Source organism: Aotus nancymaae, unplaced genomic scaffold (assembly GCF_030222135.1).
Source record: "Aotus nancymaae isolate 86718 unplaced genomic scaffold, 86718_ANA_hifiasm-v0.15.2.pri h1tg000059l, whole genome shotgun sequence".
NCBI classification, from domain to species: domain Eukaryota; kingdom Metazoa; phylum Chordata; class Mammalia; order Primates; family Aotidae; genus Aotus; species Aotus nancymaae.
In genome coordinates, this window is record NW_026988473.1 from 67562553 (window position 1) to 67588137 (window position 25585).

At 38.4% G+C, this 25585-nt stretch overlaps 1 protein-coding gene and 1 pseudogene across 29 annotated transcripts in view; both read right to left on the bottom strand.

Annotated features, from left to right (window-relative positions):
* DLG2 (discs large MAGUK scaffold protein 2) overlaps positions 1-25585 on the bottom strand; it is a 2157409-nt gene that overhangs the window by 311764 nt on the left and 1820060 nt on the right. The gene's annotated exons all lie outside the window — the stretch shown is intronic.
* On the bottom strand, positions 1803-3400 carry LOC105728954 (suppressor of cytokine signaling 6-like; annotated as a pseudogene).

Below are 25585 nucleotides of genomic sequence, written 5' to 3' on the forward strand. Positions count from 1 at the left end.
ATTTTTTTTGAATCAGTTCAGTCTTAGTCAATACAATGTAATTAATAAATGCTCTTCAGTGGCAGCGTTCTGTGTCTGCCCCAGAAGAGGGACAATTAGTGGAGAACAAAGGGAGACAAGATAAAGCCCCAAGAAGCTTTTCCAATGAACACACAATAAATATGGTTTTCTAACCTACAAAAAACAAGGTTTTTGCAGATGATAGCAGAATTCTGCTTCCCTTTATTCATGGGGAAGGTTGGTATGGCTATGAAAGAAGAATAAAAGAACTGATCAGCTTATCTACATTCAAAATACATAATCTTATTTTGCTTTTTATTAATCCTATTTCACAATGACATAAGGTGATAGATGGGGGTTACTACTTTGTTTCCCCATCAGGCCTGGGACATCCATACGCTTAAATTCCACATCCTGATCCTCTCATAATAACTTTGTTAATGTCTCCATATTCTCTTTTATAATTTTCCTTGCCTCGTCCCTGGCTTTCTAGTCTAGTTAATGCCTTACAGCAAGCGTTGATTACATGGTAACATTGGGAAGTGAGCTGAGCTAGGTCTGATCTGGCTGTGCCATTCTCTTGCTGACTGACTGCTATATTACCTCTCTGAGCCTCTATTTTCCCCTCCCTTGGAGGGAGGGGACTGTTAGGCTATTATGAGTCCAAAGTCCCCTTAAACCATAAAATTCCAGATCTACTCCGTGGTAGATACAGTCATTTCAGAGACTGTCTAGGCTACTGATGACTCAGAAGTATGACTGAGGGCCAAAAGAGACAGGAAAGGTAATTGGATCCAGGCTACTGCCTACAGGAGGCTGAACTGCACAAACTTCACATGCCAAATAATTTATTCTCTTGTCAAACAGGGTTAACTTTCTATAAAAGAATAATACGTGATCATGGCAAATAAATTCTCTTTCAGAATGATATAAAAGAAAGAGGTAAAAGTCCCCTCACCAACTCCATTTCCAGAGGTAACCACATTTGTGTATACTTTTTCTCTTTTATTATCTAATATTTCTTTAACAATAACTCTAGTTCCATAGGTTTTCATGTTAGGCCAATTTGTACCTGAGTTTAATGACAAAGAAGGCAACAATTGCTAAATTGGTGGTATCCATTTCTTTACAATTTTTTAATGTAAGGCCATTTATTAAAATAGACAAACTATAAGATGAAAATGAAGACAACAGAAAAATTCAACTTTTCACAACCAATAAAATTAGCACAACCTAAGAAATAATTTAGAAAAAAAGTGTCGTTAGAAGATATATTGTAGATTACCATTCAATTACCCAAGATTATGTCAATTTATGATTCTAAATAAATCTTTTTAAAGTAACAGATTAAAAATTCATCTTCAGCGCATATGTAAATTCTGTGTTTTATTACACAGGTATGTTCATTCAAGACTATCTTTTGAAAATGAGCCATTTAAAAAGACATCGAGATTTCCATTCTGTTTAATGAATGAAAATCACAGTGGATAGCAGTAAAGGACTAGGTGGGGGGGGTGCATTAAGAAGAATTTGATAATTCACATTGTGATTATTCTGTACATTGATGAAAGATAATTCACACCCCTAAAACCTCAAGAATCCCCTTTTTAAAGAACCAAAATAAACCCAAGACACCTTGCTGACACTTCCCCGCCCCTAAACAAACCCATGACTCTTTCACACATAAAACTGAAATAGTTATGGCAGCAAAAGATTTTGATGGCACTGAAAGTTTGTAAACTGTATTTCAATCTCTTTTTCTTATTTCCAAAGTGCAAGATGCAGGGTTCTCAATCTTTCTTTCAGTAGTGCTTCTCCTGTAAATAATCCTTCATTTTGTTTGGCAAAGGCAGTTTCTGAATTAAGTCTATTGTGGTATACTGACATATAACAAAACGATACAGGTACTGCAGTGAGCGCACCTGCATGAACCGGGACACTGGCTTGGTCAGTCTGACGAGGTAAGTTGCAGATCTAAGCAGCTAAGACCTTGAATAACAAAAAGCTCCATTTTCAGAGTCCCTGACTGAGTGCTCAAATAGATCAACTATGGATGTATGTCCTCTACCTCCGGTTGTTCATAAAAGTTAAACCTGCCATTTGAGTGCTCAATTGTAATATGAAGTGTCTTACCGAAGGAGCGAAAGCTCAAGAGTAAAAGATAACGGTTGTCAGAACTGTCCCGAACAAGAAAACCACCATCTGGCACGTTTGCTAGCTTCCCTTCTGCCTCCCAACGTGTGATTGGTCCTCAGTACCATCCTTGTTTTGCAAGTTTTTTCAGATCCTTTGTAAGGCTTGTCACTACCATGGGACCACTACTTTGCACTGAGTCATAAACTCTTGCAACCCCAGGAGCAGAGTTAGGATCAAAATTCAAATGACAGAGCATACTTTCAGCCACATGGGCTTGTGTGCCAGTAAGTCCACTGAAATTCCTTTGGATTTGATTATTCTGCACTGGAGATGGCAATGGCGAGAGTGGAGGGACATCATCGGGACTCACTCTTGGGCTCTGCAACGTGACTCCCATGGTGCCAATCAACAATCCATTCATGGACTGATCACAGAGATCTCTGGGGCAACAACTAGGTCCTGGTTTACCCGACTCATCTTCAGGGAAAGAGCGCCCTCCCCTTCAGGAGGAATCACAGAGACTCTCATGGGAGAAGAACTGACCAGACGATAGCTATGTGATCCTTCCAAAGGATACATCCCCTCATCTAAAGGCACGGTATATTGAATGTAGTCCTGATGCATAAGTCCAATAACGACAGGCTCATGTTCTTCCAGGTGAAGATGCAGGACTCCATTCTGAGAAGCTGAGCTCTTCAGTGAATTGGCTTGTTCGTGGCACGCAGTCACAGACTGAAGGTCATGGAAATCCTTCTGGACGCCATTCAGGGCTGGACTCGGAGGTGAGAGTCAAGACCTTGGTTCACTCTTCCAGCCCATCTTGATGCACGTCTCCTCGGAGTTTGTGGGCCGAAGAGGCCACGGTGCGGGACTGCAATGATGGCTGGGGAGGGAGGTGGACCGTACCGGCCTCTCAGCTCTCACATCTTTAAAGATTAACGGTGCTGAGGAGGAGAAGGTGTCCTCACCAGCAGAGCTCCCAGAGGGCGTGCCCGCCTTCTCTTTTGGCTTCTGTTTGGCAGAAAGCGTCCTTCTTAACATACCCATCAGGCTTTTGCTTACTGATCTCTTTCTTTCCACCTTTATCATCTTCACTGTTAATATCGCAGCTGGCCATATCTTTACCATAGCAGCTACCAAATAAGGAATCTTTTCCAAAGTCCCTGGCTAGCGATGATTGTTGTACTACCATGAAATCAGTTTCTTCTTTACTTTTATTCAAGTTAAAAGATTTCTGGAAGGTTTTAAGATTAATTTTCTTCATTATGACTAGTTATCTAATCCAAGGGATAGACATTTCTCTCTGGAATATTATCCCCAAACATCTAGAGAGGCTGCAAGGCTGCATCTATGTATTTTTCCAACTTCATTTAAACTTCGGAGCCATTTTCTTCTAGGATCTTAGATCCCAGTGTAGAGTACATTGGTGAACATCTGCAGGAGACTGTGAGAAGTGTTAGGAATTCACTTCTGGCATGATGGAATGAGGTGGTCGGCTGGGCTCAGTGGCACGTGCCTGTAATCCTAGCACTTTGGGAGGCTGAGGTGGGCAGATCGCTTCAGTTGAGGAGCTGAAGACCAGCTTGGGCAACATAGCAAGACTCATCTCCAAAGGCGGCTGGGCTCTGCTCCCTCACCCAGCACCGGGGAGGCTGCCACGCTCACCTTCTCCTCCAGCAACTTCTTCTCCTGCCTCCTTCCTCCTCCTCTTCCTCTAACAGCTTGTGTATACTTTATAAAGATTCACTATATGCACATGCGAACACAAGACTTTATTTCTCTTTTGCTCCTTACATATATATTTAAATATATTATTGCCTTTTTATTTAACTGAATAGGTCGTAAGATATATAATTCGACAGCTTGTTTTTGTTTTGCTTTTCATTGAACAAAGTATCTTGGGCATCTCTCATTATCATAGCAGCTCATATCATTCTACCTTTTTAATGAAAGCCTGGTATTCCATGTTATAGGTGTGCCAGCAGTTTTCAGTGAGATCCCTCTTGATGAGGTTAAGGTTGTTTCCAGTTTTCTGCTACTACAAACACTTATAAAAGTGTTTCTGAAGGATAAATTCCCTGGAAACAGACTTCTTAGTGAAAGGGCATATGAATTACTTGTTTTTTTAAAATTTGCTATTCTACATTTTCAAAATGATTATTCATTAAACATATAGAAACTAATAAGAAAACAAAAACAGGCCATAATCTCATTGCCCAGATAATGTATTGATAGGAAAAATAAAATTAATATATGCACATCATACCCATATATGTTAAGTAAAGTATAATGAAAATACATACAAATAAAAGTCCTCCCTACCTCCCATTATCCTTTACAAAGGTAACATGCTAATGGCTTCTTATATATACTACTAATTATTTTTGTTATAAATATAAACTGCTTTATAAGATACATAATTTAAAAATTTTATACAAATAAGATCATGCTCTACATCTTGATTTTTTTCCACTTACTAATATACCTTAGTAAGCTTTCTAATTTACATATTTCTTTCCACTAACCTGATTCTTTTTAATAGCTATGAGTGTTCTATTATTCAATGAAAAACAATTTGTTTTACCAGTGCATGGCTGATAGACACTTAGGTAGCGTCACTATTTTGCTATTATAAACAACGAGGTAATAAATATCATCTAATAGTAAGTTGTTGAGTAAAGAGTATAACAGGTATTGCCAGACTGCTTGTAAAAGTGTAGTATTAATTTATACGGCCACAAATAATGTATGATTTTTCAACTTCCTCACACTCTTGTAATAGTTACACATTTGACTTATTCCTTTCTGAAAGGTAAACAATTTTATTTTAAAATTTTGTGTTTCTTCAATTACAAGGTTGTCTTCTTATATGTTTATGGATATTTGAATTTATTTTTATGTAAACTGCCTTTTTATTTATTTTGCTTTTTTTTGTTGTTGTTTAGATAGTTTGCTCTTTCAAAAATTTATCTGCAAATTAAGAATGTTATTCCTCCCTCTTAGGTAACTATTGCGAATATTCTTAGTTTGTTCTTTGTACCACTGTATTTTAACTCTTCTTTTGTACATTATTTCCTATCATAGAGTGAATTTTTAAATATTTTGTGAAGTCTTATTTATAATTTCCTTTTCCTTTTGCCTCTTGAGTTTTAGATTATATCTTCTCTTCTCCAGTATATTTAATGAATTACCCATGTTTTCCTGTAGCAAACTAGAGTTTAATCTTTAGCCATTAATTCTTAATTAATTGGAATATATTTTGATATTTGATGGGAAAACCAAGTAAACAGCCACAATTTCGTGGATGTTTCCTTTATAGCATAAGATTTCTGCATCTTTCATTATTTAGTCATCCTCTGAATTTTTCTCAGTGCTTTAAGAAAAAAGCATGGAAAAATGGGAAGGAACAAAAGATTTGGAGTCAGACAAAACTGGGGTTAAATCTCAAGTCCACCTAGGTTACCTAGGTAATCTGGGGAAATCACTTAAGGTGAACTAAGATTCTTTGAACCTTAGCTGCCTTTTCTGTAAAATGAGTTGACCGACCTACCTAGCTACCTACCTACCTACCTACCTAACTACCTACCTACCTACCTACCTACTTACCTACCTACTTACCTACCTACCTACCTACCTACCTACCTAGCTACCTACCTACCTACCTAGCTACCTACCTACCTAACTACCTACCTACCTACCTACCTAGCTACCTACCTAGCTACCTACCTACCTACCTACCTACCTACCTACTTACCTACCTACCTACCTACCTACCTACTTACCTACCTACCTACCTACCTACCTACCTACCTACCTATTAGGGCTGTTGCAGGTATGAACAGGTATTCAGCAAATCGTATCTATTATTATTGTTTAGCATTTCTTTAAAAAGCTGTGATTATAAGTGATGAAATAAAATCCAATGGAAATTAATCAACGCAGATTGTAATAGTTACTTCATGCTTTTTTAAAAAAGAGGAACACAACACTTTAGGACTAGAAGAGCCTTAGAAACTTGTTTATCAAGCATTTATACATTATAGATGATTCCCCTAGAGGAGGGGACTGGCCTAAAGTCATATTGAAGTTGCATAGGAATAGCCAAGGGCTCCTTTTGCCAAGCCCAGAGCTCTTTCTAGTTTAGCAGATGTGCGCTAATATGTGTGTTTGTTTCTTTTTCACTGGACCAATAATACAAACTTGTTCATTTTAGGCCAAATCTAATGGGCCTCTGCATTTTTGAAGAGGTTTGTTGCTGCTGTTATCCTGAACAATATCATATTGCCTTGTTCCTGTTGATTTCTCTCCCCTGGTGTTAACAAACATGCTCTCCTCCAGTCTTTCAAACTTTTCAAGATCATTTTGATGCTTCTTTCTATCTTTGAGGTTTGAGTTTTTTATCAGTAAACTTTGCACAAATAACATTTCAAAAGTGTTCACAGTTTACATCATCTATATGACATTTTAAAATACCAAGTGTGACACAGCCTCATATATTTCTTTCTTTCTTTCTTTCTTTTCCTTCTGTTTGAACTTTTTCTTCTGGATGCATGGATTCTCAAAGTTCTATTTAGAGTCCTCTTATCTCCAAGAAAAATTTCTTCTTGAAGCATAAATTCTCAAAGATTGAATGCCAATAATTATTGTTGAGATTAATAATAGTAATTGTTAACATTGAGCATCAGGTATGTACATCAGAGACATCTACATATTATCTCACTTAATCAGAAGGGTGGGATTGTTTTTCCCATTTTATTGATAAGAAAACTAAGCTCAGAGACTCACTGACATACTCAAATTTATATGGTGGAAAGAGGCTAAGGATTTAAAATACTAATTTTAAATCGAACTAATACTCCTGAGCTCTTAACTACCAATTTATACTGTAATTTAATATTCTGTCTAATTCTGAGGGTCCACATCTACCAGATTCCAGTTCTGCAACCTGTCTTTCAAGGGCGTAAGTCAAGCTCCCTAGGACTGGCAGCAAATGATTGGGTGTGTTTTACCGCTCTCCTCTGTGGTGGTCCCAAAGCAACCTAATCTAGAAATTATGGCCCAACTTATGATGATTAGATCATATACGGCTAAAGCAAAAGGCACTGTCAAGCTGGAACAATTTTTTTTTTTTTTTTTTTGAGACTGAGTCTCGCTCCGTCACCAGGCACCAGGCTGGAGTGCAGTGGCATCATCTTTGCTCACTGCAACCTCTGCCTCCCGGGTTCAAGCAATTCTCCTGCTTCAGCCTCCTGAGTAGCTGGGACTACAGGCGCGCACCACCACACCCAGCTAATTTGTGTATTTTTAGTAGAGACGGGGTTTCACCATGTTGGCCAGGATGGTCTCGATCTCTTGACCTCGTGATCCACCCGCCTCGGTTTCCCAAAGTGTTGGGATTACAGGCGTGAGCCACTGCACCCGGCCGAACAATTTCATCTATTGCTATCTCTTTATGTATATGACTATCACTGGATCATTAAAATATTTATATTCTATACGTTTTGGCATCCTTTTCAAAAGAATGTTGGCAATGAATAGAAATTTGAGCACTTTTAGTTGACTTCTAATTGTGTTGCTGCTGTTGTTTTTTGGATCCTAATGTGAAGATGAGTGGTTTACCATCCCCCACATCAATCTTTTTTTTCTTTTTGTTTTTAAAAGATGATCATTACATTTGCTACTTCTGCCACTAGGGGCCTTGGCCTGGGGCTCCAGGGGTTCCTTGAATAAATGATGATTCTCTGAAAATATCTGTCTATTTCTTAGTACTGTAGAAGGAATGATATCAGAATTAGAGGATTTCAGAAATGGAGGAAGTCTTGTGATCGTCTTCAACCTCAATGGACATCACTAGGCTGATTTAAACATATTCTTATATCTTTTTCCCTATGTTGACCTTTTAAAATTTCTCTTATTCTGCCCTTTCTGCATCTATGCACATGCTATTTTCTACATCTAGAACATAGCTTCTTATTCTTTCCTCATCTGGAAAACTTCTTCTAGTTCTTAAAGACTCAATTCAAATTGAGTTGTGTAATGTGTCTATTTATAAGCTCTGTAAAGGTCAGATCTCTACTTCCTGAAACTTTGTTCCTGGCATATGGTCAGGCAAATAATAGGTGTACAGGAACAAAAGAGGAGAGTGAGTGAATAAGCAAGTGGATGAGTGAATAATATATTCGCACTGCATTATCCCAGGCAAATGACCATCTCACCTCGATGAGACACTGGATTAACACTAACGCAGAACTCACTGCCTTTCAGGAAAATCCATCTACTTGGGGTCAGCTCCAGTGATTAAAACAACCAACCAAACAAAAAACAAAACAGTTCTTTGTTCGAATCTTTCTTTCCACCTCTTGGTTTCAATTTTGCCCTCTGATAGCTGACAAAACAGTATCATTTCTTCTTCTATACGATCCTAATATTTGAAGACAGTTTTCGTTTTTCCAGGGAGTGATCCCACTCCCTTCCCCATCGCTTCATATTATTCTCACCAAGCAAGTGACCATTTACTTCTGATTGCATACCTCCAGTGTCAGGGAACTCTCCTTCCTTAGTCTCTTAATTCCATTTTTTTTTTGTAGCTTCTTATGGGTGTTATTTCCAGCATCTTGATTTCATGTAATATCTCATTAGAGATTCAGCTAAGTGCACGTGAGATCAAACATGGCAATATGGATGCACGCTCTATGGCTCTCTGTACTATCTTTTAACGTGTGCCTACTGTAATGCCTAGAGATAAACACAGTATTGAAATAAAATTTGGTTTTTAAAAAGTATCTACTTAGTTATTTCCCTCTCCAATTTAAGAGAAGAATGAACTAGAATGACACACAGCCATTGTCAAGCAATGTGCTATTCAGTGGAGGACAGTGACAGGTAAACACATGATTCAAAACCGGCTGGTAAGAGCTGGGACAAGAAAAGGTCAAAATACTCGGGGACACAGAGGAGGCATCCCTACCAAGGGATGCAGAGGAATGAGGTTTCCTGGAGAAAGTGACATTGAGATGAGGTCGTGAATGTTAGCAAGGTGAGAATGGGTAGGAGTTCTCAAAGAATGATGGGGAGAGAGGGGTGAGAAGGTGAGTGGCACGAGTATTCCAGGCAGAGAAGGAGCCACACATGGAGGGCTGGAGGTGAGATTGGGCCTGCACATCTGAAGAACAGAAAGCAGTTGATACTGAAGGGCAGATATGGGAGAAACAAATGTGAGAAAGAAGTGATGAAGAAAAAGAAGATGATGATGATGGTGATGATGGTAGCTGACATGTACATAACACTTACTATGTGACAGCCACTGTTGTAAGCATTTCATATACAGTAATTCCCTTAACCCTCACAACAACTCTATGAGGTAAGAACACACAACAATCCCCATTTTACAGAGGTGGTAACTGAAGCACAGATTAAATAACTTGTCCAAAGTTACATTGCTAACATATGGCAAAGTCAGGGATGAAACCCAGGCAGTGTGGTGTAAGCATCTGCATTCTTAACCATGACATAGCCTCTCAAGAATCTGGTGGTACAGGGCATGATAAGCCATTTTAGTAAATTTGACCACAAGGAGGAGTCATTCCTCAGCTTATAATTGAGAAATATTATTTTACCATCACTCTTGTACCCCAGGAATGCTAACGGGTAGAAAGAATGCACACGAAGGGAATGTGCAGGAAGCGTGTACTATGGCCAGCCTGGCTGTGAGACTCTGAGGTTGAATGGACCCTCTTAGAGATGCTGCTCAGAAGGCAGAGCAAAGGTTCATGGCTGCCAAAGTTTTCCACCACAGCCCATGTCATCTGCCTGCTCTGAAAGCAGTGTCATGGGAAGAATACTGGGTTTAGACCCGAGATGGCCAGGATTCAAATCTTGGTCCCTTCCCTTACCAGCTCTATGACTTCGGGTGAGTTCCTTAATCTCTTTGAACTTGGTTCCTCACATGCACCTAAAGATGTGGACCCTTCTTTTGTTAGGCTGTCATCAGGATTATTAGAGTTTAAGCAAATAAAATGCTTAAAATAATACTTGGTACATGGTAGATACTCACTAAATAGTTACTATCTGTATTGTAGCATATCCATTATCTGTGAAACCAGGACTTTTAAATGGCTTTTATCAGAAATAATAAAATCAAAGAGTAGGTTTGGTAGAAGACTGTCTTAGAATAAAATTAGCTAAGAACTACAAATTTAATAGAATTATTAACTGTGAAAAAATGCAAAGGGGTGACCCAATGGGAAAAGGCTAGATAATTGGTACAACATTTCAATTAAAATGAGTCCGGCACAGAACACAGGGGACTGTTTGAAGCCAATAATTTCACAGCTGGGGGTCTGGGTGCAAGGTGGCAGGGGGCAGCAGGGAAGAAACTGGGGTAGGATCCAAACTATTTCTACCTGATTCAGAGAGACTATGGATAGTAAGATGAAAGATTACTGGTGTATTAAACAAATGTAGAAGGCTCCCATTCTTTCTCAAGAGTGGAAAAAAATCTATTTTCATTTTCCTGAACTGATGAGATACAATGAAGTGAAAAGTTAAGCTCTGTTGCCAACTCTGCCATTAACTCATTCAAATCAGCTAATGAGCTGCTCTGAAAAATGAAGGTGCCGGGCCACACCATCTCTAGGGTCCCCTGTGTTATAAATTCAATTATTTCTATGGCTTAAAAATATTTCAAAAGTACTTTACAGTTAGTAAACTGTTTTCCCACCTCACATTTCTTGCTGAACAAGGTGACACATAAACAAACAAATAAACACATTCACATGTATTAAATGTTATCACATACTTATGAGGGTAACAGGGAAGCTATAAATATCTCACTCGATGTTGAATTTTGAGCAGTCTGATGATTGGCATAGAATATAGATAGGGAGAAAGAAAAAATGCTGCCAGCAGAAGTAGACCTTGATTCCGGGGTAAGAATTTTTGTCACTAAGTGGCTACGGAAGGGTTTTACGGAAGTGTTTAACACAACTGGACTCCTGAAGAATGACTGGCGACAGTGAGGAACTGGGGTTAATGAACTAAGTGAGGATAGAATAGGAACTATCCCAGTAGATAACCAGCTGGGAGACTACTGAAGCGTTACCAATGATACAGACAATGAAGGCCCGAATTAGGCAAGTAAGGGTGGAATTGAGGGTGGGAGATGTAGCATAGACTTGGGAGAGGAAAACAGAGGAAGGTTCTATGCAGTCATCCTCCTCAAATACTTCTGGAAGCCAAATAGAGTTTAAGTAATATTTATGGTGTTGAGTAGATTGAAAATGGGATATGAAAAAGGTGTCAAAAAGCTTTAGGATGATTGGCGGTGTGGTGATAACATTAATCAAGATGGGAACACAGGATGGAGAGTGGGTTTGGGTGAGAGGATAATGTATTTTGTTTTAGACATGTTGAGTTTGCGATGTCTGTTGGATACCTACAGTTTTTCAGACAGTTGGAAAATATCTACCTGAAGCTTAGAGAAGTGACCATTGTTCAAAATCATTTTATATTTCAGATTCCTATGGTCAGTACCCTGGTCAAATTAGACACAGATGTAGAAGCAGCTTGATATACAAGATGGGGATATTAAGAGTACCCACGTCACAGAGTTCCTATAAGGTTAGATCAGTTAATACATGTACAGCACTTAGAATAGTAGTGCCTGGCATCTAGTAAGGGCATATAACTATTAGCTATTGTGGATCCCTCTCCTGACGTACACAAAGAGAATGACTTGGGAGAGTATCAAATTATCTCAAAAAAGGCTCTGTTGACTAGGGAAAAGTGTTAGGGTCGTAGGCTCTGAAACAGAAAAGCACAATCCTAAGTTTGGAGTCTTGCGTTCCAGTCATGTGGTTAGCTCATTTGACTTTGAGAAGTCCCTTTATCTCTGTGGGCCTCAGTTTTTTTTATCTAGAAAGAGAGCCTCATACTAAATCTCAGAGGTCCCTTTTAATGCTTAATAAACAAATATATTCCATGCTCAATATGTATTTTGTTGACAATTTGAGACAAACAGATCGTTATGCATTAAAGTCTTCAGACACCCTCCAGCATGTTTCAGAGTGAACGAACTATAAATTGTATTTGAAGTAGAAATGTCTAATTAAGTTCCCTTCTCCTCCTGGAGGCTGTTGTATTTTGTGGAGAGTGGTAACATTTCTGACATTAGATGCATTACAGCTCAAGACTAGAATCCTTCTGGAGCAGAGGCAAAGTGAAAAACCGATATTGAATATTTATGCATCTTAGTAGTTAAACATTAACTTCCCTTTAATTTTGGCTTCCTGATGCAAAATAGGCTTACAGTAAACAAACAAACAAACAAACAAAAAGCCACAATTTAGGCCTTTAAAAATGTTTTGGCTTACCAGGTCATTTCCCCTAGAGGGATGATTATTTTGGAATCTTTAAATGAAAATAATAAAGTTTAATTTGGCTATCCAAACCCAGCTTACTGAAGGCCAAAAGACAGTAAGTAACTTCTAGAATTTATGCATTTTAAGTAAAAAGTTAACTATCTTTGTAAGAATATATAAGCAAAAATATTTGAAACCTTATAAAAATATTATACAAATACAAGATGATACTAGTATCTCCAAGCTTTGATTTTTACCTTAACTCAAGACTTGTAAATCTATCTGCTTACTTGACATCTGCAGATAGGCGTATAAGACTTTCCAAACACATCGTGCTCAAAGTCAAGCTCAAAATGTCTCCCATATTTCTCAAGAGTTTTCTCATTTTCAGCAAATAGTACTACCACCGTTCTCCACTCAAACCACTGAATCGAGAACCTCCATTCATTTCTTCCCTTCCCACCTCCCCGAGCAATCCCTTAGCTCGTAGCCTTATACAATTTCATCCACTTTTCTCCAACTCTACCCCATCCCTCTAGGCCAAGCTATCATTTTCCCTGGGAATACCACAATAGCCTTGATGGGTGCCTCCATTCTCACTGTGGCCCACTCCTCCCACCCTCCTCTATCCCTTTTTGACTCAGCAGCCAGAATGATCTCAAACTGTATATCAGATCATGCCTCTCCTCTGTAAAAATCTTTCTTTTGGCTCCTTGTTAGGCTTTGAATAAAATTCAAACTCCTTTCCTTAACCTCTGCCTATCCCTCTTATTCCATCTTTTTCTACCCTGCCTTCTTTACTGTTTGCTGGCCTCAAGGACCTTCATTCTGTTTTGCATTAGTCCAAGTTTCCTCCAGTCTTAGGGCATTTGTGTCAGCGATACCTTTGACTAGAGTGCTCTTACCTACCTTTTCTCATCTTTGACACCTTATTTTCATAAGTGTCAGCCCACATGTTATTTTGTTTATTACCTTACCCATCCCAAGAAAAGCTTCCTGTAAGTAGGGACCTTGACTGTCTCTTTTACCTCCATACTTTTAGTGCCGAGTACATTATATAGGTATTCAACAATATTCCTTAAACTAATGAATGGTTATAACTATTAAATTACATAGCTTTATTTAAATCATTAAAATATGACAACCAGTTATTGCATAATTGTTATGAGCCAGGTACTAATCAGAGTTGTTTTCAGAAGGCATTTGCCCTCTAGGAGAGAATGGTTGATTAAACTGAACTCACTGAATCAGAGTCTTTGGGGGTCATTTATTTATTTATTTATTTATAGAAATTATTTATTTATTTATTTGTTTCATTTATTTATTTTGAGACAGGGCCTTACTTTGCCGCTCAGGCTAGAGTACAGTGACATGACATGCACCATCACGCCTGGCTAGTTAAAAAAAATGTAGAGCAACCTATATGCTCCTTGAAGCAACGAATATGTCTCAATGTCCTTGCAAACATTATTAAGCAACCACATCCACATCATCCAAGCCTCTGAACTGTTCAGGCAGTGACAGACTCTGGGCTGGGAGGCTAAATTCCTACCCTTCAAGATCTGCTTTGTGGCTTCTCACCTCACCCACCAAGTGTTCTATCCTGAGATGAGATGTGTGTGTGCTGCTAGGCTGATGGGTTCCCTTCGGTTAGGGTTAAATTTGAAGCTGAGATCCTTTCTCTGATGAATGGTGATAAGAAAAAAACCTTCTGAATTTGTTTAACATGCTCTCTTATTTGAAATCAGTGGACTAATTGCAAGTGTTCTATTATTCTTTTTTTAAACTTAGTTTTTTTGTGATTTCTGGGTTTCAGATATTAAGATATCACTATTTAATCTACTGTTAAAACACTATCAATAATAAATTGATTAAATAAATAATGACTATTCATATAATGGAATACTATACAACAGCATACATGTCTAATATTCTGAAACTAAAAAAAAATCCATGATCAATTGCTAAATTAATGAAAAGCAAATTGTAGAACTATATGTATATATAACTCCATTTGTTTCAAAAAAAGCAAAGGATGAATGATCTTTTAGAGAATGCCTGCAAGATTACACAACGAAATGATAATGGAGGCTTCGAGGGGTTATGGCATTGTGGTAGGGAGGGGGAGAGATGCTGAAGAGGAGAGAATAGGTTACATTTCATTTTATAGACTTTAATAGTGTATGAATATTTTTAAGGGAACATATGGTGCCATAACAATTTTAAAAGTCATACAAAAAAGTTTTAACTACTGACTTTGAGGTTTGTGTTACCTTAACAATAAAAGATAAAAAGGGCTATGAAGGCAAATTAAAAATAAAGTAATATTTACAGAAAAACTGAGTCCTAGAGTAATCAAATTTTCAAACTTTGCATTAATCCATTCAATAAATATTTACTGAATGCCTTCTTTGTGCCAGTCACTGTGCTGTTTTTTTGGGATGCATTAGTGAAGAAAGCAATGGTCCAGCCGTAAGCGACTTAGAATCTAACAGTAGTTCTCAACTAGGTGTGAAAGTATGTCTATTTGTAAGGTGGGGATGGTATTTTTTGTTATTAAAATGTCCAAGTCAGGAGTCAGCATTGGTATTAATTGTAGAAGGATCGTGTGTGTTAAATGTTTTGCAAACTGTGCCACAAACAGGCATAGTCAAAACTGTCCTCCCAAAACTGCAATAGCACCTGCAAAAAGAAATACTGAATCAATACCGTTTTTCAAATAAACACCTTAATTCCCAGTGAACTTTATTATTTCATTCAAACAAGTTCAGCTGGCCAAGTTCTGGGTCAAAGTTTATTAACTAGGCATTCGTCTAAATAGTATACAGATTTGAAAGCAATAAAGATGTTTATTTCTACGTATCCTATACTATTCACTAATTTGGTTTAGCTTATGTAAACTAATCTGAGTGAGTGAGACTGTTATGTAGGTGAAACAGGTTGTTTCCTTCTTTCTTCTACACAGTTAATCTTGTTCATTAGCTTTGAAATCTACTTTAAAGGAAGGAATAATGCCTCCAGCAACATATCTGTCAAATACTTCACTTCTAGAACATCAGAAAGGCTTGAGATGAAAAGAATAAGATACTAATGGAATTAATATTCGTCAAAATCCGTTAATGCAAAAAAACTCTGGCTACTGCATGCAGGACTTGCCTGATGTCTTTTTCATCACAGTCCCTCAAGATAATGACATTATTTTGTGTTTGGGCTTATGTGTATCTTGGCATCTGGCTGTTGCCCATAGTTACATCTTAGCATTTCTTCGACTTATTCCTCACCTGAAAATAAGGTCATCATCTCATTCCCTAAAAGCTCCCAAGGAACAGGTTTTGTGAGTTTAGGCAAACTGTGTCGAGAACTCTTAAGTCCCCTCTTCCCAATTACTTCAATCAAATCTTCCCAATTGCAATCAGTCAAATCTTTTTGGGAAGTCAAAATCTTCCCAATTGCAATCAGTTAAATCAAGAGGAGGAGATCTGAATTAACAGAGATGCTTGATAATCAACTTGTATTCACCACTGTGAATGAGAAATAATATTTATTAAACTATTTCTCTTCAAAATATCTTTTGCTTTTGTTTCCTTCTAATTTACTATGCTAGTTCTAAGCATCGATCTGAACTACTGAAACAGGCTCCATTTCCTGTTAACTTTGAAAAATTTCAAATTATAGAAAACTTGAAGAACATTATAATAAAAACTAATAAAGATTCAACAGTTCTTAACATTTTGGGACATTTGTTCTGCCTCCCTTCCTCCTTTACTCTCTCTCCACCTACCTACCTATCTGCCATCAGGAGACACACACACATACACAGACACACACTTTTTCTGAACCACTTGAAATACGTTACAGACATCATTCCACTTTCAACCTAACCTATCAGCAAGGCATCATCTCAGTGTAAAGATATTTTCTGTATAACCACAATGTCATTATTACTCCAGAGAAAACCAACAAAACTAATATTTCTATACCATTTAATATATTGTACCTATTCAAATTTCCTCAGTTTTCCTCCGAATGTCTTGTACAGATTTTTTTTTCTTAAATCTAGGATTTGACCAAGTTTTATGCATTGCATTTAGTTTTTTTTTTTTGAGATGGAGTCTCGCACTGTCGCCCTGGCTGGAGTGCAATGGCGCGACCTCTGCTTACTGCAACCTGCACCTCCCAAGTTCAAGCGATCATTCTGCCTCAACCTCCCGAGTAGCTGGGATTTCAGGCGCCCACCACCACACCCAGCTAATTTTTTGTATTTTTAGTAGAGACGGGGTTTCACTATGTTGGCCAGGCTGGTATCGAACTCCTGACCTCATGATCTGCCCACTTTGGCCTCCCAAAGTGCTGGGATTACAGACATAAGCCACTGTGCCAGGCCACATTTGGTTGTTACTATGTCTTTAGTCATTATTAGTCTAGAACATTACCTACATTTTTCTGTAAATGAAACTCACTCGTGTTTTTTTTTTTCAAACTTCAGTCAGATGCTTATAGACTGTTCTGCATTTTGAATTTGTCTTATTGTTTCTTCCCTATCAGAATCAGGTGAAACATTTTTAGCAAAATCCAGGGTGTAATGCTGTGTATTTCTTACTATGTCATAGCAGGAGGCCTAAAATATATGGACCACCAGATCTCTTCATTCAAAAGGCACCTTGCTCTTTTGCAAATAACAATCTGTAAGGTAGTTTTTTTTGAGACCATGTAAATATCATTTTTCGAATAAACTTTAACCTCTAATTTTTATTAGCATCTATGGATTATACTTTCTTATCATGTAGTAGACTTCTAATTAATGTTAGCTTTTCCTCTAATCTGTCTCTCCCATCCTCCCTCTCTCTCTTTTATCTACTCTGAATACCTTGATAGTCATTTTGTATATCACAACCATTCTACTTTCCTCTAAACACAGCTTTTCACGTTTTATACATGCCACAGATGCTCATATTCATCTGTGTTCCTCACTGCTTGTAAATGATGTGCAAATTTCTTAGCCTTATATTTAAGCCTTTCACAACGCACCTTTTACCACAACCCTCTCTAGTCTTTTTAAGACCAGAGATTTCTCTGATATGAGGGAGCATCAGAGTGGATTCTGTCTAGTCCTCCCATATCACTGGTGGAAAGAGTGAGACCCAGGGAATGAACTTATTTTCCAAGGTCACTCGGTGCATTTGTAGTCGAGTACGGATGAGAATGCTAGTGTTCAGTGTCCTGTATTACACACCTCCTCTCCTAAGCAAACCCTCTGCTGCCGCCAGAAGCTTCGTGTCCATCCATATCCCAATATCGTTCCCTTGGGCCTAACTTCCTCCTCCTTGTTTTACTCCCCGTTTTCCTGGATTCTCTGAAGTCTTGCCTTGTCTCATGTCCAGGTCAGGTTCTACCTTCCCAGACTTCCTGTAACCATGATGGTCTATGACACGTACTTGGCCATTCACCCCACAACCTGGTAGCATTACATGAATTTTGGTCCTCCTTTACTCTTTTATTATTTTTAAGGTAAGTCATGCAAGCTTATTTTAAACAACTAAAATAATACAAAAGAACAGCAAGTAAATCGTGAACATCTTTCTATCCTAACCTTCAGGTAATCACTGATAATAGACTAGACAAATGAACTCTATACACTTTCTCTACACATATTTATACATCCCCAGCTACATTTCCAATGTCTAGATAGTGCCTGGTTCCTGTCAGTGAGTGAATATACATAAGTGCAAAAACATACATGTTTAGTCACTGTTTTAAAGAATGATCGTATAATAACACATGATGTTCTGTGATTTGCTTTCTTTTTCTGTTTATCTTTTTAATGAATAAATATCAATAACTAGACTGTAAGCCCCATAAAGGCACTCCTGGTCGCTGTTCTAGTCTTCTTGCTCTCCCAGGATGAGGCACAAATTGCTGTCCTCATAAACTGTTATTGAGGGTGACTACAATTTTATGTGCTTGATGACTCTCTTCCTCTACTCTGAAGAAGCCTTAGGGTTCACAAAGACTCCTGTTCATCTAACAAGGAATTATTAATCAGCTCACCAAGGATTTGATGGCCAATTTCAGTGTCTAATAGTGAAAAGAAGATAAACTAGAAAAGAAAGTCAAGCAAGAAGAATAATATAGCAGACAGGGAGGACCCTGGAAGGTGGAACCAACTTTGCCACCTCAAAGGGTAGAGTTCTCTCTACTGGAGCTGCCATCTTGAATGTGGCCTTTTGTGGGAAGTGTTAGGCAGACTACATGAATATAGCCTTAACTCTAAGCATTATTGATTTCATGAAATGCTTCTGGACATTTGGGAGAACTAGAAGCCGCAACAGAATCATTTCAAAACTCTCCTGAAAAGACTAATTCCATATGATCAAGAGTGAGAAAGACTGACCATCCTCCGGAATTGCCTCTCCTTCATCACTTTCTTTTGTTCTCTCAAGCATATATTAAGACTTCATAAAAGTAGCCAAGGCTGTGCTCAGTCTTTCACTATCAGTCCCAAGTGGATATTGTAAGCATCAGAAAAAATTGTCCATTTACACAGGCAGAGAGGTATTTTCAGTAATTTAAATATTTTCTAATTACTAACCAATTCCCTCTTTCCAGTCTCCCAATTTAGCACACAGAATGCTGCTCCCTGCAGAAAACAACTCTCCAGCAAGGTGTGAGTTTCCATGGTTAGTTCCAGAGCTTCAGATGTGAATAGAGCTGCAAAGCCACAATCCCTTTAGCAGATAAAAACATCAAGAAATAAGGTTCCACTGCCATCGTTCAGTTCCTAGCACAAAGTAAATGCTCAATAATAATAGGAAAGAGGAAAAAGAGAATCATGAGAACAGAAAAGAAAAATAGAGAGGGAATAAAGAGGGAAAAAATCTAGTCAATTGACTTTCCTCAAACTGTTTGTGACCAAGAATTTAAATGTGTAAGGAGAGCCCTAATAAAGGTAATACTAGTTACCGAATATTGAACAAAAAAGAGGGTATTGTGTTAGGCTTGTTATTGGAAATCCTCCCAAGAACTTTGCTGAGGTCAACTTTAAGACAGGGAAACCGAGGCACAAAAAGATTAGTTGCTTCCAAAGTAGCAGAGCTAAGATAAGAGATCTGTTCCGTGTGGTGACCAGACTGTGTCCTTTCTCCTCTACTTAATCTGCCCTCTTCTCTTACAATACCTTCTGTCTCCAGCCTTAGGTGTGCAGGTAACATCCCGTCTCTGGCAGCCACCAATGTGGCCATGTGCTTCCAAATCTGCTTCTGCCCTCCACGCATACACATTCCCTTTCCCATAAAATCACATGCCTTCTAACAGCAGCTTCAGCTCCTGCTAGTGCCTGTCATTACAACGGGCCACTTTGCTTTTCCATCTCCGTAAACAGCCCCCTCCAGGCACATTGTAGTCTTGGTCTCTAGGAGCTGTTTCCCTGTTTCTTTAGGGTGAGCTTGGTCAGTGCAGGGACCAGCTTTCCTCAACAGCTCTGCCACTTTGGGTATTACAGAGAGCACAACAATTCCCCAGAGCATTTTAACGTCAACCCCTTTTAATATTCCTGTGGCCAAGTTCAATGCCTCCTCACTCAGCTCCTTCCTTGAACTATGCTTCAGTCTACACGGGGGCCAGTTCTGTGAGAGGCTGGCTGCAGGCTCTGATCAGCGGTGGGCTCTGTCACATCTTGTGACACCGAGGGGGATTAAGTCAGTAAGCACAAGGGCAGCCGTCCTCCGGAAGGGGGAAGAAGCACTGGAGGCTGCCTGAAACAGGGGGCCTGGAACTCTCAAGCTCCATTCACTGCACTAACAGTTGTCAGCGTCAGAATAAAATATATATGACCAGCCCTTGCTGTTCTTGGCATGGGGAGTTCCATGAAACCCAGGTATATAATTCTGCATTCTTTAAAATCATCATCCTCTATCTTTTCCCTTTCCAATTTCCAATTTGCAGCTTCCTATTGCATTGTTTTTTCTTTTGTCAAACTCCTACCACCTGGAAAAGTTGCCACGTACACTGCACTGTACACCGTACACCATACACTGTACACTGCACTGTAAAGGTGCAGTCCCTTGATTCTCAGTGCTTTTTCCTCTCTAGTATACCCTCCCCTCTTCCTCCCGCTCTCCCCTGCAGGGTCTCACCTCTGTGATCCTCTCCTGATCTGTCTCTCTGCATCTGTGACTACATTTCCTTCACTTCTCCCTTCCTTACCTTTCCTCTGCCGCTGGGCTGTGTCTATTCCCTCCTCCTGCAGCTGATCTCACTTGCTTTGCTCTTACCGCCTCCTCTGAGTGATCAGACTCTACTTTCCTGCCGCATCCTCTCTTCTCTTCTCTGGTTGATTTATCCGGCTTTATTGGGAAGCCAGCCTATGACTGACTGTTTACCACCTAATTTCTGGAATTGTGTTATCCTTTTGAAGTCCAAACTGATGTACTGTGAGAGTCTCATAATTAGGCTTAGAAAAAATAAAACTTTCTCATTCCACCATCAATACAACTAAAATACTGGGTTAGCTGTCAAAACAGGCAAGCTAGAGGAGCTTGCTCCTGAAAACTAAAAAAGCAAAATTATCCGTGCTAGCATTTTGAACTGCTATCTTAGGCTGTCTTGTTTATACTTAATGCTCTGTGACTCTAAGTCAAGGACAAGCCTCAAGTTAGGGTTTTTCTATGTACGGCTTCCGGAGAAGCTCCTTAGGATTTATAGGTCTCTGGAGCTTCTTTAAAATCCACTTGTTCCTGTCTAACATAGAGACCTGCTGCATATCAAAGAATCAGCTGAATGTTCAACCCCCTTCTTAACATCATCATTATAAACTGAATGTTCTAGATTCCACATTTGCTCCTGATCTGCCCCTTAGTCCTTGCCTAGAACCAGTCAGTCAACAATAGCTCAACTTTGGGCTTTTGGTTATGTTCATAGCTCAAGGTTTATATCCTCTTCATCCATAACCTCCATTTCTTAGCTATTCTCTGCCAATTTTTCGTTCCTTCTTAAAAGTATGAAATAAGCACTGTATTTTTTGATTTTGGTATGGCCGTTAGATACAAAATATGGGTTGAAGAAACACTAAGGGGAAAATTGACATTTGGAGATGTGAAAACCATGAATATTAGATGACAGATGCGTGCATGCCACCCATTTGCAGGGAATGCATCATTGCTAAATACTGCTTCTCTTCAAAGTCATGCATAATGAGAAAGTAGGGTAAACCAGGAAAGACTATAGATTTTTGGATGAATAGGAGACTAAGCAAATAACTGTGCCCAAAAAGCATAAATCACTCACCCAAAAAATGTATAGTCTACAATGTGTTTTCCAGGATGATGTGTGTGAAGGTATCTGTTGTATGTGTACAAGTTCACCCTCTTGTCTCTTTTTTCAGGCTTTTGTGAGCATTTGACAATGTGAATTATCAAACACATTGTCAACTTTAAGCACAATGTGTTTAACCGAGCACAACTCTACCTGACGATTAGTGAATGGCTGTGATTTTCAACCAAAAAATCTTGTATTTAGCCGCCTTCTTTCTTACACCTAGAAGTTCCTGGCTAATGCTGATATTTATCAAATGCTGTGTGCAATAAAAACAAGTATTTCCCAAAAGAGAGTAAATTGTGCTGCAATTATTTATGTGTGTGTGTCTGCATACATGTATATATGCTGTGTATAAAAACAGAAATAATTTTGGTAATTACTGATGAGTAGATAAGACTAGCATGTTTATGTCCCAAAAGGAAGAAAAATCCAGGGATAGGTATATTTTCAGGAAGGCTCGGTAGATTTGGCTCTAGCTTCTGTCACTATTTAGCTTTGGAATTTGTGTTTTAGTTCCTTTGTTTATAAAACAAACAACAAACAAACAAATATTGTGCAAGTGGGACACTGAGATTCCATTTGGAGTTATGATTCTGTGATTCTATCTTGTGGTTTTAAAATTCCTATATACTGTAAGATGTATGATTCTGCAAAGAGCTATGAACCTATTCTGCCTTTTCCCATGCAAAAGTCATTCTTTTGCTTACTCGTTTATTCTAGAAACACTTCTTTGTGATTTACTGTTTACTTATGATTTACTATAGGTTCTGCACCATGTCCCATGGATTCAAATACTATTTAGATAGAGCCTCTGTTCTTGAGAAGCTCAGTATATATAAGATTACCTCATACTTTATAGAATTTTGTCTCAAAGGTCTAACTGTAGAAAGTTAAGATTTCTATGCAAAGAACTCAATATGCGCCCATAATACCAAGTCCTGATGCTAATTGTTACTTTATTTTGGAGAAGTGATTTCTCTTTTGTGTTAAATCTCTGAGGTAGAGTAACAGAAGGGTAAGAGTGTAGGTTTTGCCCAGCAGACTCAGGTTTGGAATTTTGACTGCACAAATATGAAGTGTTAATAGTAATATTTACATCAAAATGGTTGCAGAGTTATATTGAGAACAGGATAAGGTGATGCAAATGAAAACCTACTCATGAATGATAGCTTTTGTTTTTACTATGGGTAGTTGAACAATACTTCTGCTTTAAGAACCTTTTCAAATCAGCAAACTAATAAATTCAATTTTTCCAGAATAAATTATTTGAAGACTGTTTTCTTATTATGATCTATGGCTGTAACCTCTATGCAGGAGTCTATATTAGGTTGAACCACACAAAATTGACAATATTCAACTTGACCTACAAAAATGACAGTTTCATATGGTTCAACATAATACCATTATAAATACCACTAAAAGAAAATTTTAATTTTCTACTTTTTAATATAAATGACATGGGCAACTTCAATTTTTTTCTAGAGGAGTATTTCCTCACTAAAAAGTATGTTTAGTGTGCAAAATTTATGACATTGGCTGTTTAAGGAGAAAAATGTTAAAATAAATCTTCCTGGTTGTTTTTTCCAAAACAGTTTTAGGAAGTTTAAATTTGAGTTCAATGTTGTGAAAATTTTAGCCTCAGGAAATGTGAAAAGGGACATTAAAATCCATATGTACTGTTGGCTATCAGGGAAAACAGTAAATCTTTGACTATTCTAAAAGAACAACATTAAAGTTGTTGGCTAATGAGCTGCAACTTGTTCTGTGATATATTACTGAGCTAAAGATTACAGGAAATTAGTATAACAGAGAGAAAGAGAAAGGGAGCCCCATTTTTCCCCTGTTGTACACGTGGCAGAGATAGGGGACTGGGAGTGTGTAGAAGTGAGAGAGGAAAATGCAGGAGAAGTGTTTAAAGTGTTCAAAGGAAACTAAAATGAAGACAAGAATATGTATGCTGGGTACAGGTTTTCAAAACAAGCTAGCTTCTACCTAGGACTTGTCAGCAATACCCTTTACTAGCAGCTTCTGAACTTCCATCTGTCTATTGGGCTGGGGACACTCTTCTTGGAAGCCACATGTCAGGCTGCCACCCTTGCCTTGGGAAGCTCAATTATAATCCTACTTCTTCTATGAAATTCTCCCCAGTTACAGGGTATTTTCTAGAAAAAAACATTATTTCCTCTATCCTTAACACTAAAGCAAAATACTTCTTTGTCTCCCAACTCTTCCTTCCCAAGTGTTTCATAGATGGTTTGTGGTTGTGTTTAACAATAATAGATGGGCTAAGAAATACATTTGTCCACCTGATATGGAAAGGCCATCTAGTCCACATTTATTGAACACCTACAATGTTTCAGGTGCTGTGTCATGTCGTGTTCTGAGATCAATAAAAATAAGATTTGGGTTTGGCATTAAGAAGATCGTAGCCTTATGTAGCCATCTTTGAGATGTATAAATGAATAATGCTATGAAGTATTCATGACGTTTCTGAAATTCTTTCCTCATAAGGTTTACTGGGAATCCTATAATTCCATGAGTTGAGATTCACTGTTTTGGTCTTAAGTTTGGTAGATATACTATTAAAATATCAATATAGGTAGTTGGAATCATGCTTTGCTTGTTTTCCTAACATTCAACCTCAGTATGAATCATTTCATTGAGGGAGGACAGACAGAAAAAGCATGAGGACACTAGATCCCTAGGTACCATAGAGCGTGAGGAAGGACCAGAATTGTGGGAAATGTACTTGAGGTCAGCTTTTATCTGGCAGGAGCTGCAGAATGTTACTGAGTTGAGCAGATGGGATGATGACCAAAAGGCCAGTGCCCATTCCTGTTGGAGTTGAGGCTCATTCTTAGAGCCCTGAACACTGAGACTGTTGGTGGCGCTGTTAAAGAAGGCAGGACCACTTGCTCTGTGTCAGGCACCATGATGGGTGCTCTACACCCCTTGGCACATTTAAGCCCCACAACAGTCCTTTGAAGCAGGAGTCACTGGCTCCATTTTATAAATGAGAAGACTCAGTTCGGGAAAGCTAAGTACTTATCCAAAGTTTGCACATCTAGTTGATAGTAAAGCAGGGTTCAAGCCTCTTGCTGGTTCCAAAGCCATACTTTTTCCTCTTTTTAATCTTTGAGAAATAAAGGAATCCAGTTACCTTCAAAGGGCAGATACTATTTCAAGGAAAATACTTTTGAATGCACGTCCATTTGAGGACTAGCCTTGTGCTGCATCAGATGAAGACAATTTGAAAATGAGAACAAATTTCATTTCCAACATTTTCAAGAGTAGAAACAAAGATTTCTCATAGGATCCTTTTTGAGATTTAATAAATAATTCCATCCTTTGCAGGAATGCTTTCTCCCAAGCCCTCTAAATGCTTACAGATGGTCAGCTGGCTCCTGCTTGAGTACAATGCAGCAAGGGGAGGTCTTTTCACTCTACCTGTAGTGCTTAGCATAGAGAACACACACATTAAGTGCTCAATAACATCAGAAAATGCAGACTGGGGATGGTTGAGTGACTTGTTCAAGATCAGTTGGATGATATGTGGTAGAAACAGTATTTGAAACTAAACCTGTTACAAACTCTTGCTTTTAGCTGATACCTCTTTTGGTTCTAATAGCATTTTCTAGGGAAACACGAGTAGGTCTACATTCATTTCTGCAGAATGGTCTTGCAAATGCTTTATCAACAACAGCAGCAGCAGCAGCAGCAACAACGAAAATAATAGCCAACATTTATCAAATCCTCCCATGTGCCAAATGTTACACTGA